Genomic DNA, 11,821 nt, shown 5'->3' with positions numbered 1-11,821 from the left:
ATCCGACTCTAAGTCAGAACCTGACAAGGGGAATGACAAAGGGAAGCAAAATATCTATGCGGAGCCAAATGCCACTGTTTCCACCACGAAGGTCTAGCAGGAGGAACCCGAAGATCCAGAGGAGGAGGAGCATCTCTTCCACTCCCAGATGTGGGTAAAGGGCTCCCCAGTACAATTCATTATCGACAGCGAGAGCCAAAAGAACCTCATTTCGGCAGAGGTCATGAAGCGGCTGGGCTTACCAACCACAACACATCCACAACCGTACACCATCGGGTGGCTTCACCAAGGATAGGATCTTCGCGTGAGCCAGTAGTGTCGCCTTCCATACAACATCAAGCCCTTCACGGATGAGGTATTGTGTGACATTGCCCCCCTTGAAGTTTATGATGTATTATTAGGACAACCATACTTGTGGAAGCGACATGCTGTGTATGAATCAAGGCCCCGTGCTGTTATTATTACTTTGGGAAATAAGTTGTACAGGATACCAGAGGTAGCACCACCTACTGCCATCTCTTTGGTTACTGTAAAACAATGCAATAAGATGATTTCCAAAACTGGGAAATTTGTTTTCTTAATGATATGCCCTCAAGGAAAGAAGAAGATGGTGGCCATGACCTCCAGATGGGGCCCCTCCGCACGACAACTACAGATGGACAAGGTCGTGGAGGAGTACGAGGACATCTTCACCTCCCCTGCAAGGGTTCCTCTGCACTGTCAGGTCAAGCACTCCATCAATTGGACCCCAGGTGTGCCGCTACCCAATGGACAAATCTATCAACACTCCGTTCTAGAGAACGATGAAATCAAGACGCAGATTCAGGAGCTGCTGCAGAAAGGTCACATCCGTCCAAGTTCATTTCCCTATGGGAGCTCGATCGTGTTGGTACAAAAGAAGGATGGGGCTTGGAGACTCTGTATTGACTATCCGGTGCTAAACAAGATCACTGTCCGTAATAGGTACTCGATCCCACGGATTAATGACCTCCTTTACCAACTGAAGGGGGAAATATTTCAGCAAGATTGATTTGAAGTTAGGATATCACCAGGTACAAATCGAACCCTTCGATGTATGGAAGACTACCTTCAAAGCCAAGGAGGGCCTTTTCGAATGGTTGGTTATGCCTTTCGGATTAACGAATGCTCCTGCAACCTTTATGAGGCTAATGGATGACATCTTGTGGCCATTCACCAACTCATTTGTAGTGGTATACTTGGATGACATCCTGATCTTCAACCAAAGTTGGGAAGAGCACATCCACCACATCCGACAGGTTCTCCAACATTGCGGCAACACAAATTATGTGCCAATTTGGAGAAATGAACTTTTGGCATGACCCAAGTTCAGTATCTGGGATACATTATTGATGAACATGGGGTGCATGTGGATCCAGCCAAGATCCAATTCATTTAGGATTGGCCATCTCCAACCACTCTAACAGAGCTCCGCAGCTTTCTAGGTCTTGCCAACTTCTACCGCAGGTTCGTGTTGGGATTTTCTCATATCACTTGGCCCTTGAGTCAAGTCACCAAGGGAGGAGTGAAAGCAAAATTATTTTGGTCTGAATCTCAACAGAAGGCATTCACAGAGTTGAAAGATCACCTCTGCTCGACACCAGTGCTCGCATTACCAGAATTGCAACAACCATTTGAGGTCAAGACAGATGCCTCTGACTATGTTATTGGGGCAGTCCTTACTCAACACGGGCATCCAGTGGCATGTCACAGTGAGACACTTTCAGACACAGTTCGGAAGTTTCCCACTTATGACAAAGAGATGTATTCCAATGTGTAGGCCTGCCGACAATGGAAGCATTACATTTTGGGGAAGGAAATGGTCATCCACACAACTTGCTGACCCCTGTAGTTCATACAGACCCAAGGGAAATTGCAGAATGATCGCCATCAGAAGTGGTCCACATACCTACAACAATTCCATTTGAATATCAAGTATAAGAAGGTAAGCACCAATAATGTTGTAGATTTCCTCAGTCGACCACCGATCATGGCATTAACCACTGTGCTCAACTCTTGTGGGCACGAGACTTCTGATTGGCCGCTTCTCTAAAAAAGTGACCCAGAATTCAACCACACATACCAAACACTCTTGGAGGGTCAGGATGTTCCAGATTTTCACCTCCAGGATGCCTTGTTATGCCACCTGGGTCACCTTTATGTTCCTTCAAGTGAGTGTGCCAAGATGATTTGGGAAGCACATTACAGTCGAGCTGCTGGGAATTTCAAGGTCGAGAAAACGGTGGCAGTACTACAAAAGTATTTCTATTGGCCGAATCTTCGATAGGATGTCAGGAAGTACATCAGATCATGCATTACCTGTGCCATTGCCAAACTTACCATCAAGAAACAAGGCCTCTATACCTCGCTGCCTACCCCTATTCGACCTTGGGAATCCATCTCCATGGATTACATGTCAGGCCTTCCTTCCACTAAGCATGGAAATGACTGTGTTTTCGTGGTCGTCAATAGGTTCTCGAAGATGGACATTATGGCGGCTTGCAAGAAGAATATCACAGTAGAAACCACTGTAAAGTCTTCTTTGAACGAGTGTGGGTACACTTTGGGATCCCACAGTCTATCATCTCAGATTGGGACAGCAGGTTCCTCAGTACATTTTGGTCTAGTCTCTGGTCGATGCTGGACACCAAACTCACTAAGTCCACAACCTTCCATCCTCAAACTAATGGCCAGACAAAGGTTGTTAATAGGATGATCATACACATTTTGCGTCTGTACAACTCAAAGCATCCACGCACATGGGACGAGAGCCTCCCTTATGTGCAACATAGCTACAACTGAGCTCTCCACAGCTCGACTGGACACAGCCCTTTTCATGTGGGCTTTGGATTCCAGCCACTATGTCCCATTGATGTGACCATACCATTTGCAGCTACTCACGTAGATTCGACTCATGTCAAATCCGAAACAAATAAGGCAAAAAACTTCATTGAGCACATCTAACATATTTGCTAGCAGGTCCATGATATTCTAGAGAAATCAAATGCCAAGTACAATTAGCGACATGATCAACATCGGGTGCCACACAAGTTTCAGGTGGGTGACAAAGTCTGGTTGTATTTGCAAAAGGAACACCTTACCAGAGCCTATCAGAAACTTAGACCACTCCGATATGGTCCTTACACCATTACCAAGGCTATGGGAGACAATGCATTTCAGCTTAGCATTCCCCCATTCCTTGGCCTGCACCCAGTGTTCAATGTGGACCGCCTTCGGCCATACTTTCCACCATTACTAGACACATCCTACATTGCAGAACAACTCACACCCACAGAGTTAAATTCCAAATTGCATGGAACAAGCTGCAACTGATCAGATCATGGACACACAGATCAAGCACACTCACTAGCAGAGTATCCAACTGTATCGAGTTGTCAAAGCAGGCCAACTCCTTCACCAGGGCAAGTGGCTCACTAAGGACCAAGTTCAGTAGAAGTTTCCTCATCTCATGGAGGAACTCAATGCAATGGGGACCATTTCTTCCTAAGGGGGGAGGAATGATCCAGGTGGATATTGGTAGCCACCCACCAATTCCACTTGGACCCCCACCATTTCTTCTTTCAATTTTTTAGTTTCCTTAATTGTAGCACAATTTACTATTTTTAGCAGTTTTTTGGGTCCTAAAATTCTGGAGTTGTTTTGAGGCCTTAAACGACGTTTCCGTTTTGAGGATGTAAATGACATTTTTTTGGAAATCTACCACCAACGATTTTCTGTCCAAAATCGTCTTTTTCGCCGTAGTCCTTAGAGAGATCTTTCCAATGGGTTATCATGCGCGTCAAACGGAGATAATATGACCAAGTCACGACCCCGGGAAGTTGGCTGTCTAACTCACCCCAACAAGGCCCATAAATTCTCAGTGTTACATCTCCTCGGGTTATGGTTTTGGTTGTTTAGGGTTTGATCTTATTGTTCAATAATAAAAAGTCCCTTGAGCCTCATTGTAAGGCAGTTCAAAGGCATGTAGCCACCACATCTCTTCTCAGAGATAAGCTACCATCGCCCTAGCTGGTTTATTTCCATTTCTTTTTGTAAGCATATTTCAGTATTTTACATTAATGAAATGAAGTATTATTTCCGATGCATCTCTATGTTTATGGTTCTCTGTAATTTGTTGCAGTTCCTGTTTAAATACAGATCACCTGCTATGCATGACTACACAATTTATGGGAACAACGCAGGATAAGAAGCAGGGGAACTGCTATACATGTCTGCACAATTTCTGGAGGTAGTGCAGAGCAAGGCAATAAGGGTTAGCTGGGCAGTTCTGCACAATTTCTGAGAACAATGTAGAGCAAGGCAGTAGATGACCAACTGGGAATGTCTGCGCATTTTTGGGGAGGAGTACAGACCCAGGTCTCAGAGCAGTGCAAATTTTCAGAAGGCAAGAAGGAGGGTTGATGACTGTGCTTGAGAAATGTGTAGTTCAATTGGAGAGGGAGGCAGTTTCTGCGCAATTTTGGGAGGTAGATAACCTGCTCAACTCCAGGATTGCGTAGTACAGCTGAGCTGGAGGACAACCTCAACCATTGCATAGTTCTGAGTAGAATATCAGGGTCACTGAGGGTTGAGACTACACAATGCAACTCAGTCGGGGTCTGGTGGAAGAGGGTTGTCCGGTCGGGCAGATTTTCAGGAAAATGGCTAAGTGTCGAAAGCAAGTGAAATTGTGCAGACTGGAATTGTGATCATACACTTAGTTTACTTGATGATGAGACAACATAGACCACCATGACAACAAGACAAAACATGCCCTCCGGTGAAACTATCTTGGAGTTAAGAGTGACAAGCGTGACACTTGTGATAGATCTTCAGATGACCGTGACGACACTTGCACAACAATGCTTACAACTTTGTGTGTGAGTAGGACTAGTGTTCACATAATGAAGACAAACCAAACACACAAAGACAGACCTTCAAACTCACTAGAATTAGATTACAAGCATGACAAAGCAATCAAGATGACGAAAGACAACCGCTTGTCAAACAAGCAAAAACATGAAAAGACTTCACAAGAGCTCATGGGGTGAGCCCGAGTGTTTGCAACCATCAAAGGAAAAACCAAGGAAAGCTCCGAAATTTGGATGCAAGACAAAATTTTGGAGGATGTTGCAGCTGCTACAACATATTGTAAGTTTGTTTCATTAAAATAAAATAAAATAATACAAATTTTCAATAAAATAAAATAATAAAAATCAAAATTCCCACTTTAAAATTTATTGCAAGGTTTAATGGTTATGGGTTAGTTGGTCATTTGGGATTATTATGTTTTTATTATAACATCCAATTTTTACACGGGTAAGTCTTCTTACTTAGGAAAAACAAAAAACTTAAAATTCAATTCATCATAACTTTCCGTCTTTATTTTGTCTCCATCATTCACATGTTTAACCTATTCTTAAGAAGCCATCTTCCCTATTCTTAAGAAGTGATCATCCCTAATATTGTGTCATGATCTTGAACATCCATGGTATGCTGAGTTGATCTCCTACCATATGGGTTGTCATTCTATATGAGTTCATCTTGTCCACGAGCTAGCCTTCATGTATTCAATTTAACCACCTCCTCCATTTGAAAATCTAGAATTTACAGTGCTGGATAATGTATTGATATTATAGCAATTATGATAATAGTTAATAGTAGTGATCAATCCTTTTTGTCCAAGCATTGTTTGGAACACATACGATCAACTCTTTCCTAGTTGGATAGAAGGACATTTCCAAGTAAAGTCATTTATTAAAGGTCATCAATTATCATTATCACATGATAGGAGTTAAATAAAAATTCGAATTGTATAATACTCCCATTACACAATATCCCAAGGGTCAACCATCTCTCTGGTTACTAGTTTTCTACAATGTGAAAAAACATATCTTAATCAGTGTTTAAAAAAAATCGTACATAAGTTAATTTTTGAATCTAAATCAAAGATATTTGGAAAACAATTGTAAATGAAACTTTGGCAACCATAGTAAAGCAAACTTCAGAACCTAGTGTAAACTCCTATCTGATTGCTTCTTCCATTACAAATTCCATAAGATACCATTAAAAAAAATGAAGATAATAGTTCAGTATTTTAATTGTAATCCATACTTTGAAAGTCAATCGAGTTATTGAATTAAATGACCTGCTTTCCAATTATGAAGGATGGGAAGGAGTTATGTTATCCTATTTTGGATACCTCATTTGATGCATGAACTAGTGTAAGTTAAAATGACAAACCTTCATTTATTTTAATATTTAAAATGTAAATCTAAGAAAAATTAAAACAATTTAATGCTTCGCAAACTAATGGTATATTTGCATATAGTTGGGATGTTATATTTATCCATTAAAAACGTATCCAAAAGGCACTAAAACATTTTCAAGAGATTAATAGAGATTTCATAGTACATTCCTAACATCTATTATTGGATAAATTATATGCTTATATTTCCAACTTTAAATTATCAAAATGGGATAGTGAAGTTAAAAACGTATCCAAAAGGCACCAAAACATTTTCAAGAGATTAATAGAGATTTCATAGTACATTCCCAACATCTATTATTGGACAAATTATATGCATATATTTCCAACTTTAAATGATCAAAATGGGATAGTGAAGTTAGAGATGCAATCAAAATATATGCAGGGTTAAATCCCTAATTTATCCTAGTCTAGAACTATTGAGAAATCATGCAAACTTTCAAATTCAACAACTAGAAAGACATGCTCGTAAAAGAAAAGACTAAATGTTTATAAAATTTGAAACTAAAATATATTTGGCTAGTCCTTGTCTTAAACCCTTGACTCAACTCCGAAATACAATCTTTAGCTATGTAGGGCAAAATTCATGCACTCATTAGCATGTTGGATTTGAAAAACAAAGAATTATATATATACATATATATATATAGCAAGTGTAATTGCATTTTTAAATTTATAAATGCATTGAGCACCTAGAAAATCCTCTTGTACACTTAAATTGAACTCCAGAGCTTAAACATACAATTCCAACAAATATTTGCTTAATTCAAAATCAACTCTTAAAAAATGTCAAAATATAAAATAGATATACTTGAAATGTTATATACGTGATTTTTTTTAATCATACAATATATATAAATTTTTGATATTGAAAAATCCTAGTTAACATGCACATTGAAATATTTTATTTATGGATTACATTTTCCACATTAAAATGTTATTTTTTCTTTTAATATATTTTTAAATTCACTTTGATATTACTTATTTTTACATATTGAAATATTTTATTTATAGTGGACATTGATTTTTTTTATCACTAGTAATATTTTTTAAATATCACATATTAATTTTTTATGAATTAAATATTTCCATCTTATTACTATTATTGTTGGGTCGATCTCTACAACCTATCATGGGGGAGATGTTGTCACGTAACCTTATATTTGAAAATAATAAAATAATGCTTACATTAACAAATCAAAAATATAAAAATAGTAATAATAAAAAAATGAATGTCGGCCATAAACAAAATACTTCAATTTCCACTTTAATTTTAGGTTAACTTTATATAAAGAGATAAAGCAATTGAAAGTAGAAAAAATAATTTATTGTTTTAGTATGAGGGAGATATTTACCTTATTCACTACTAAATACGGAGTTGACAGAAAATAGAGAGAGAGGGGAGATAGAGATTTTATCCTATGGATATATGAGAGAAGGAGATAGATATTTTATCCTATAGATATATGATTTTTATTTGATGAGACATATATTAAAAATTTAATGTGTGAATCATAAATAAAATATTTCAAGGTCTCCTCTCTCTATATATATAACATAAAACCAGAAAAAATAAGAAATTTCTTATAATTAAAACATTTTATTAGTGAGAGAAAGGGAGAAAGATTTTATCCTATGGATATATGATTTTTATTTGATGGGGCATGTATTAAAAATTTAATGTGTGAATCATAAATAAAATATTTCAATGTGGAATATATATATATATATATATATATATATATATATATAACAAGTAAAAGTAATAAGAAATTATATATATATATATATAACAAGTAAAAGTAATAAATTTCTTATAGTCATTTTATTAGTGTATTGTTCAAAACGAGCGTAGATCTATCTAACTTTGGATCTATTAAGAGTTAAGGGGAATGAAATCTCTCAACGTGCAAACATTTCCTTAGATTTTGCATTTAAAAACATGTTTTCATTTTGAGAGATTTGATCCCTCTAGGAGCTTGATATATCCAGATTTAGATGGATATATGTTGATTAAAAATAATTGATTTTTTTTTTTTTTACGTTTAATTACTTCCTCTTTGAATATTGAAATATTTTATTCCCATTAATATATGTGTATTTATTTTTCTCTAAAGTTGATATTAAAATAAATTAGTTAAAATGAATATTCAAATAGTTTATTTATGCTTTGTGTTGAAATATAAAAATATAAGTAATATCCATTTTTTGTATTTTTTAATTTATTTATCTTTTAAAAATAAATGTAAAATTATGTTGCTTCACATGGACATAGAAATATTTTATTTGTAACTAAGAGTGAGAGTGAAATAATTTTACCATATCTCCTTCACACTAGATTGTAATATCAATCACCAAAACTTGTATATTAGTCTTTTATTTTTATCATAAAAACATTGTTTTTTATTTAAAAATTATTTGTAAGTAAGAGTGAGAGAAATAATTTTACCTTATCTCCTTCATACTAGGTTGTAATATCAATAACCAAAATATGTATATTCTTTATTTTTAATTTTATTGTAAATAAATTGTTTTTCAATTTAAAGAATATTTACACAGAAAATGTCTTTAATAAAATTAGTAAAACTAGACATTGTCAGATAAAATGTGAACAGAATTGAAAAAGAAGGAGATGTAGCTCACAGGTGAGGCCTGCACCTGGAGACTACACTCAGAACAGAGAGATCACTCTCGTACACTCTATTATTCATGAATGAAAGATTACATCATTTAAGTACAACACTAGGAATTAGGAAGTTGCAACCAAACCCCTAAACTCTAGGAACTAATCCTAAACTAGGGAGATACGTTACAACTATGTAACCATTTTCTCCATTAATACAAAATAATATAATTATTTTCAACTCCCCCCCTTAATGGAGAAAGGGTTGTCCTGGACTCCTAGCATCCTTCTAAACAATTCAAACTTCACACATGCAAGTGGCTTTGTAAAAATATCAGCCAAATTGTCACAAGTTTTACAATATTCGACAGTAATTTCTTTTGACTGTATTTTCTCTCTAACAAAATGGAACTGAGTGTCTATATGTTTGGTGTTTTTGTGAAACACTGGATTGTATGCCAATTTAATGGTGCTATGGTTGTCGCTTTTGATGGAAGTGGGATTCTTCTGTTCTTTTCCTGCATCTTTGAGAAGCCTTCTCAACCAGATCGTTTCACACGTCGCTGCACACAATGCTTGATACTCAGCTTCACACGAAGACAAAGCTACAATACTCTGCTTCTTGCTGCTCCATGCTATGACCCCGGATCCTATGCTGAATGCGTAACCTGTGATGGACCTTCGATCATCCAAGTTACCTGCCCAATCAGAATCTGAAAAACCTGCTAGAATAACCATTCTGAACCTTTCCAGCAAGCTTCTGGCATACTTCCCTTGAGTAAGAAAGGTTTGCCCAGAGTCTTTCCATCTCATACACTTGTGACATCTGATTTCTTTGATCAGATTGTTAGCATTCCCTGTTACAATCATATCGTCTATATACAAAGAAATCAAACTAATTTTCCTCTGTTTATTAAACTTGGTATACAGATTTGGATCATTCAAGCTCCTATGAAAGCCATGCTGTACAAAAAATGAGTCAGTTTTCTCATACCACGATCTAGGTGCCTATTTTAAACCATAAAGTACCTTTTTCAATTTACACACAAAATGTTCCTGCCCCTTTTTCACAAAACCTTCACGCTGTACTAAATAAATTTTTTCCTTCAAGTCACCATTCAGAGATGCAGACTTAACATCTAGCTGGTGTAGCTGCCATTTGTGTTTTGTTGCTAACTAAATTAGCATTCTAATGGTGTTTAATTTGGCTACAGGAGCAAAGGTGTCATCGAAATCTATTCCCTCTTTCTGTGAGTAACCCTTTGCTACCAGTCTAGCTTTAAGTTTCTCTATACTCCCATATGCATTTACTTTTAGTTTATACAGCCATTTGCATCCTATGGGGGTTTTACCTTCAGGCAATTCAACCAAATCCCAAGTATGGTTTCTATTTATAGATTCTATTTCTTCATACATTGCAGCCCTCCATACATCAGATTTACTTGCTTCCTCATAATTTGCAGCTTCTACAATGTTTAAAAACTTTGACATTGATGCATAGTCTTTCAATTTTAATGGTAATTGAGTCTTCCTACCAGATCTCCTTGGTAGGGGACTTACCTTAAATTTGTCAACTCTAAATGGGCTTGCTTTATTACCTTTTTCCTGTTCTTCTTTCTGCTCTTCTTGTTTCTGCACCTACTCTTCATCTTCCTTACTGTTTTCTCCCATTAGCAATGGAATGTGCCAATCACTGTTAGAGTCATCCTTTCCTTCTTCAATCTGTTCTAGTTCTGACATTGTAAATTCCCCAGGATTCGCAAGATTGAAAGGACGAACATGTTCGCCCTCCATAAGTCGCATAAGGCCTTCAACTTGATCAGAAACGAACTGGAAGCTCCATGTCTGTTTCCCATTTCCATAGACTGTCAAAGGTTCCTTGCGCAAAGCCTGAGTAACAAAATTACTTGCAACGCGACCATCATCACGGCACATTCGCAAACCGTCTGTATTGAAAATTCGAGCAATCCGCACCTCAACATTCTCCTTCCTTCCTGTGAAGAAATTGTCGACAGCAATAACACTGTCGCCTCTTGCCATGAGCCTGTCAAGTAAATGACTGCCAACAAAGCCAGCTCCACCCGTCACGACAACTCGCAGGGACTTTCTCTTCAAACCTAGGAGCACTTTAGCCCCCGAATTCACCATCGAACCCGAATGATACTGAGCACACCGAGAAACAGGCATCTCATAAACAACCCGATGAGGTTTGTTGGGCACAAACCTTCCATTTTCATTAACATTAGAAGCCAAAAAACCACGCTGAAGGATAAAGAAAGTCGATGCGATGGCGATTCCTATCAAAATTAACAGCAACCGTTGCTCCCTGAGCAAATAATCTACTGGCCTGATAATAGACCACGTCTTTTCTGGCTTAAGAGAGTACTCATCACTGTTATTCATATTGGGCTGATAAATTTATGATCCTCTGATGAATCAGTTTTCAATGAGCCACCACCGGGCAAGTCCGATATGTTGCTCTCGTGATCTACTCACTGATTCAGATCCGGAAATATCTGACAACTTAGCAAGATCAATTCCGCTCCGATCAGCAAATTCGTCGTTTTTCAATACAGCCAAAAAATCGATCTGATCAAAATTGATCCGATCTGCCTCTCCCGGATAAATCTGCAACTTCTCCGATCTACTTCTTCACAAATCGCCAAACGAAGATGAGGCTTCCCGCAGATCTCCTTGAAGGTAGATTGGCGCGTTCCCGAACGAAAAATCCGTGCCAAGAGAAAATCAGTTGAGTAAAATTTGCTGGCGCGATTAATCCGTGAAATTCCGCGCCAATCGGGTATTTTGGCGCTCTGGCGCGATTAATAAATGAACAGTCACGTCAATTCAGCTTCCTGACGCTACTGTCAGCGCGAAAAGCGTGCCAATTCCCTTCTACTCAGAGAAAAAAA

At 37.6% G+C, this 11,821-nt stretch overlaps 1 pseudogene; it reads right to left on the bottom strand.

Moving 5' to 3' along the window:
• Positions 1-10,547: 10,547 nt before the first annotated feature.
• Positions 10,548-11,312, bottom strand: LOC149221725 (UDP-glucuronic acid decarboxylase 2 pseudogene; annotated as a pseudogene).
• Between the last annotated feature and the right edge of the window lie 509 nt (positions 11,313-11,821).

This window comes from Pinus tabuliformis, chromosome Q (genome assembly GCF_031772625.1).
Source record: "Pinus tabuliformis cultivar Carrire ecotype Pingquan chromosome Q, CPIR1, whole genome shotgun sequence".
NCBI classification, from domain to species: domain Eukaryota; kingdom Viridiplantae; phylum Streptophyta; class Pinopsida; order Pinales; family Pinaceae; genus Pinus; species Pinus tabuliformis.
The sequence above is the reverse complement of the archived record's forward strand: the minus strand, read 5'-3'. Positions and strand labels throughout refer to the sequence as shown.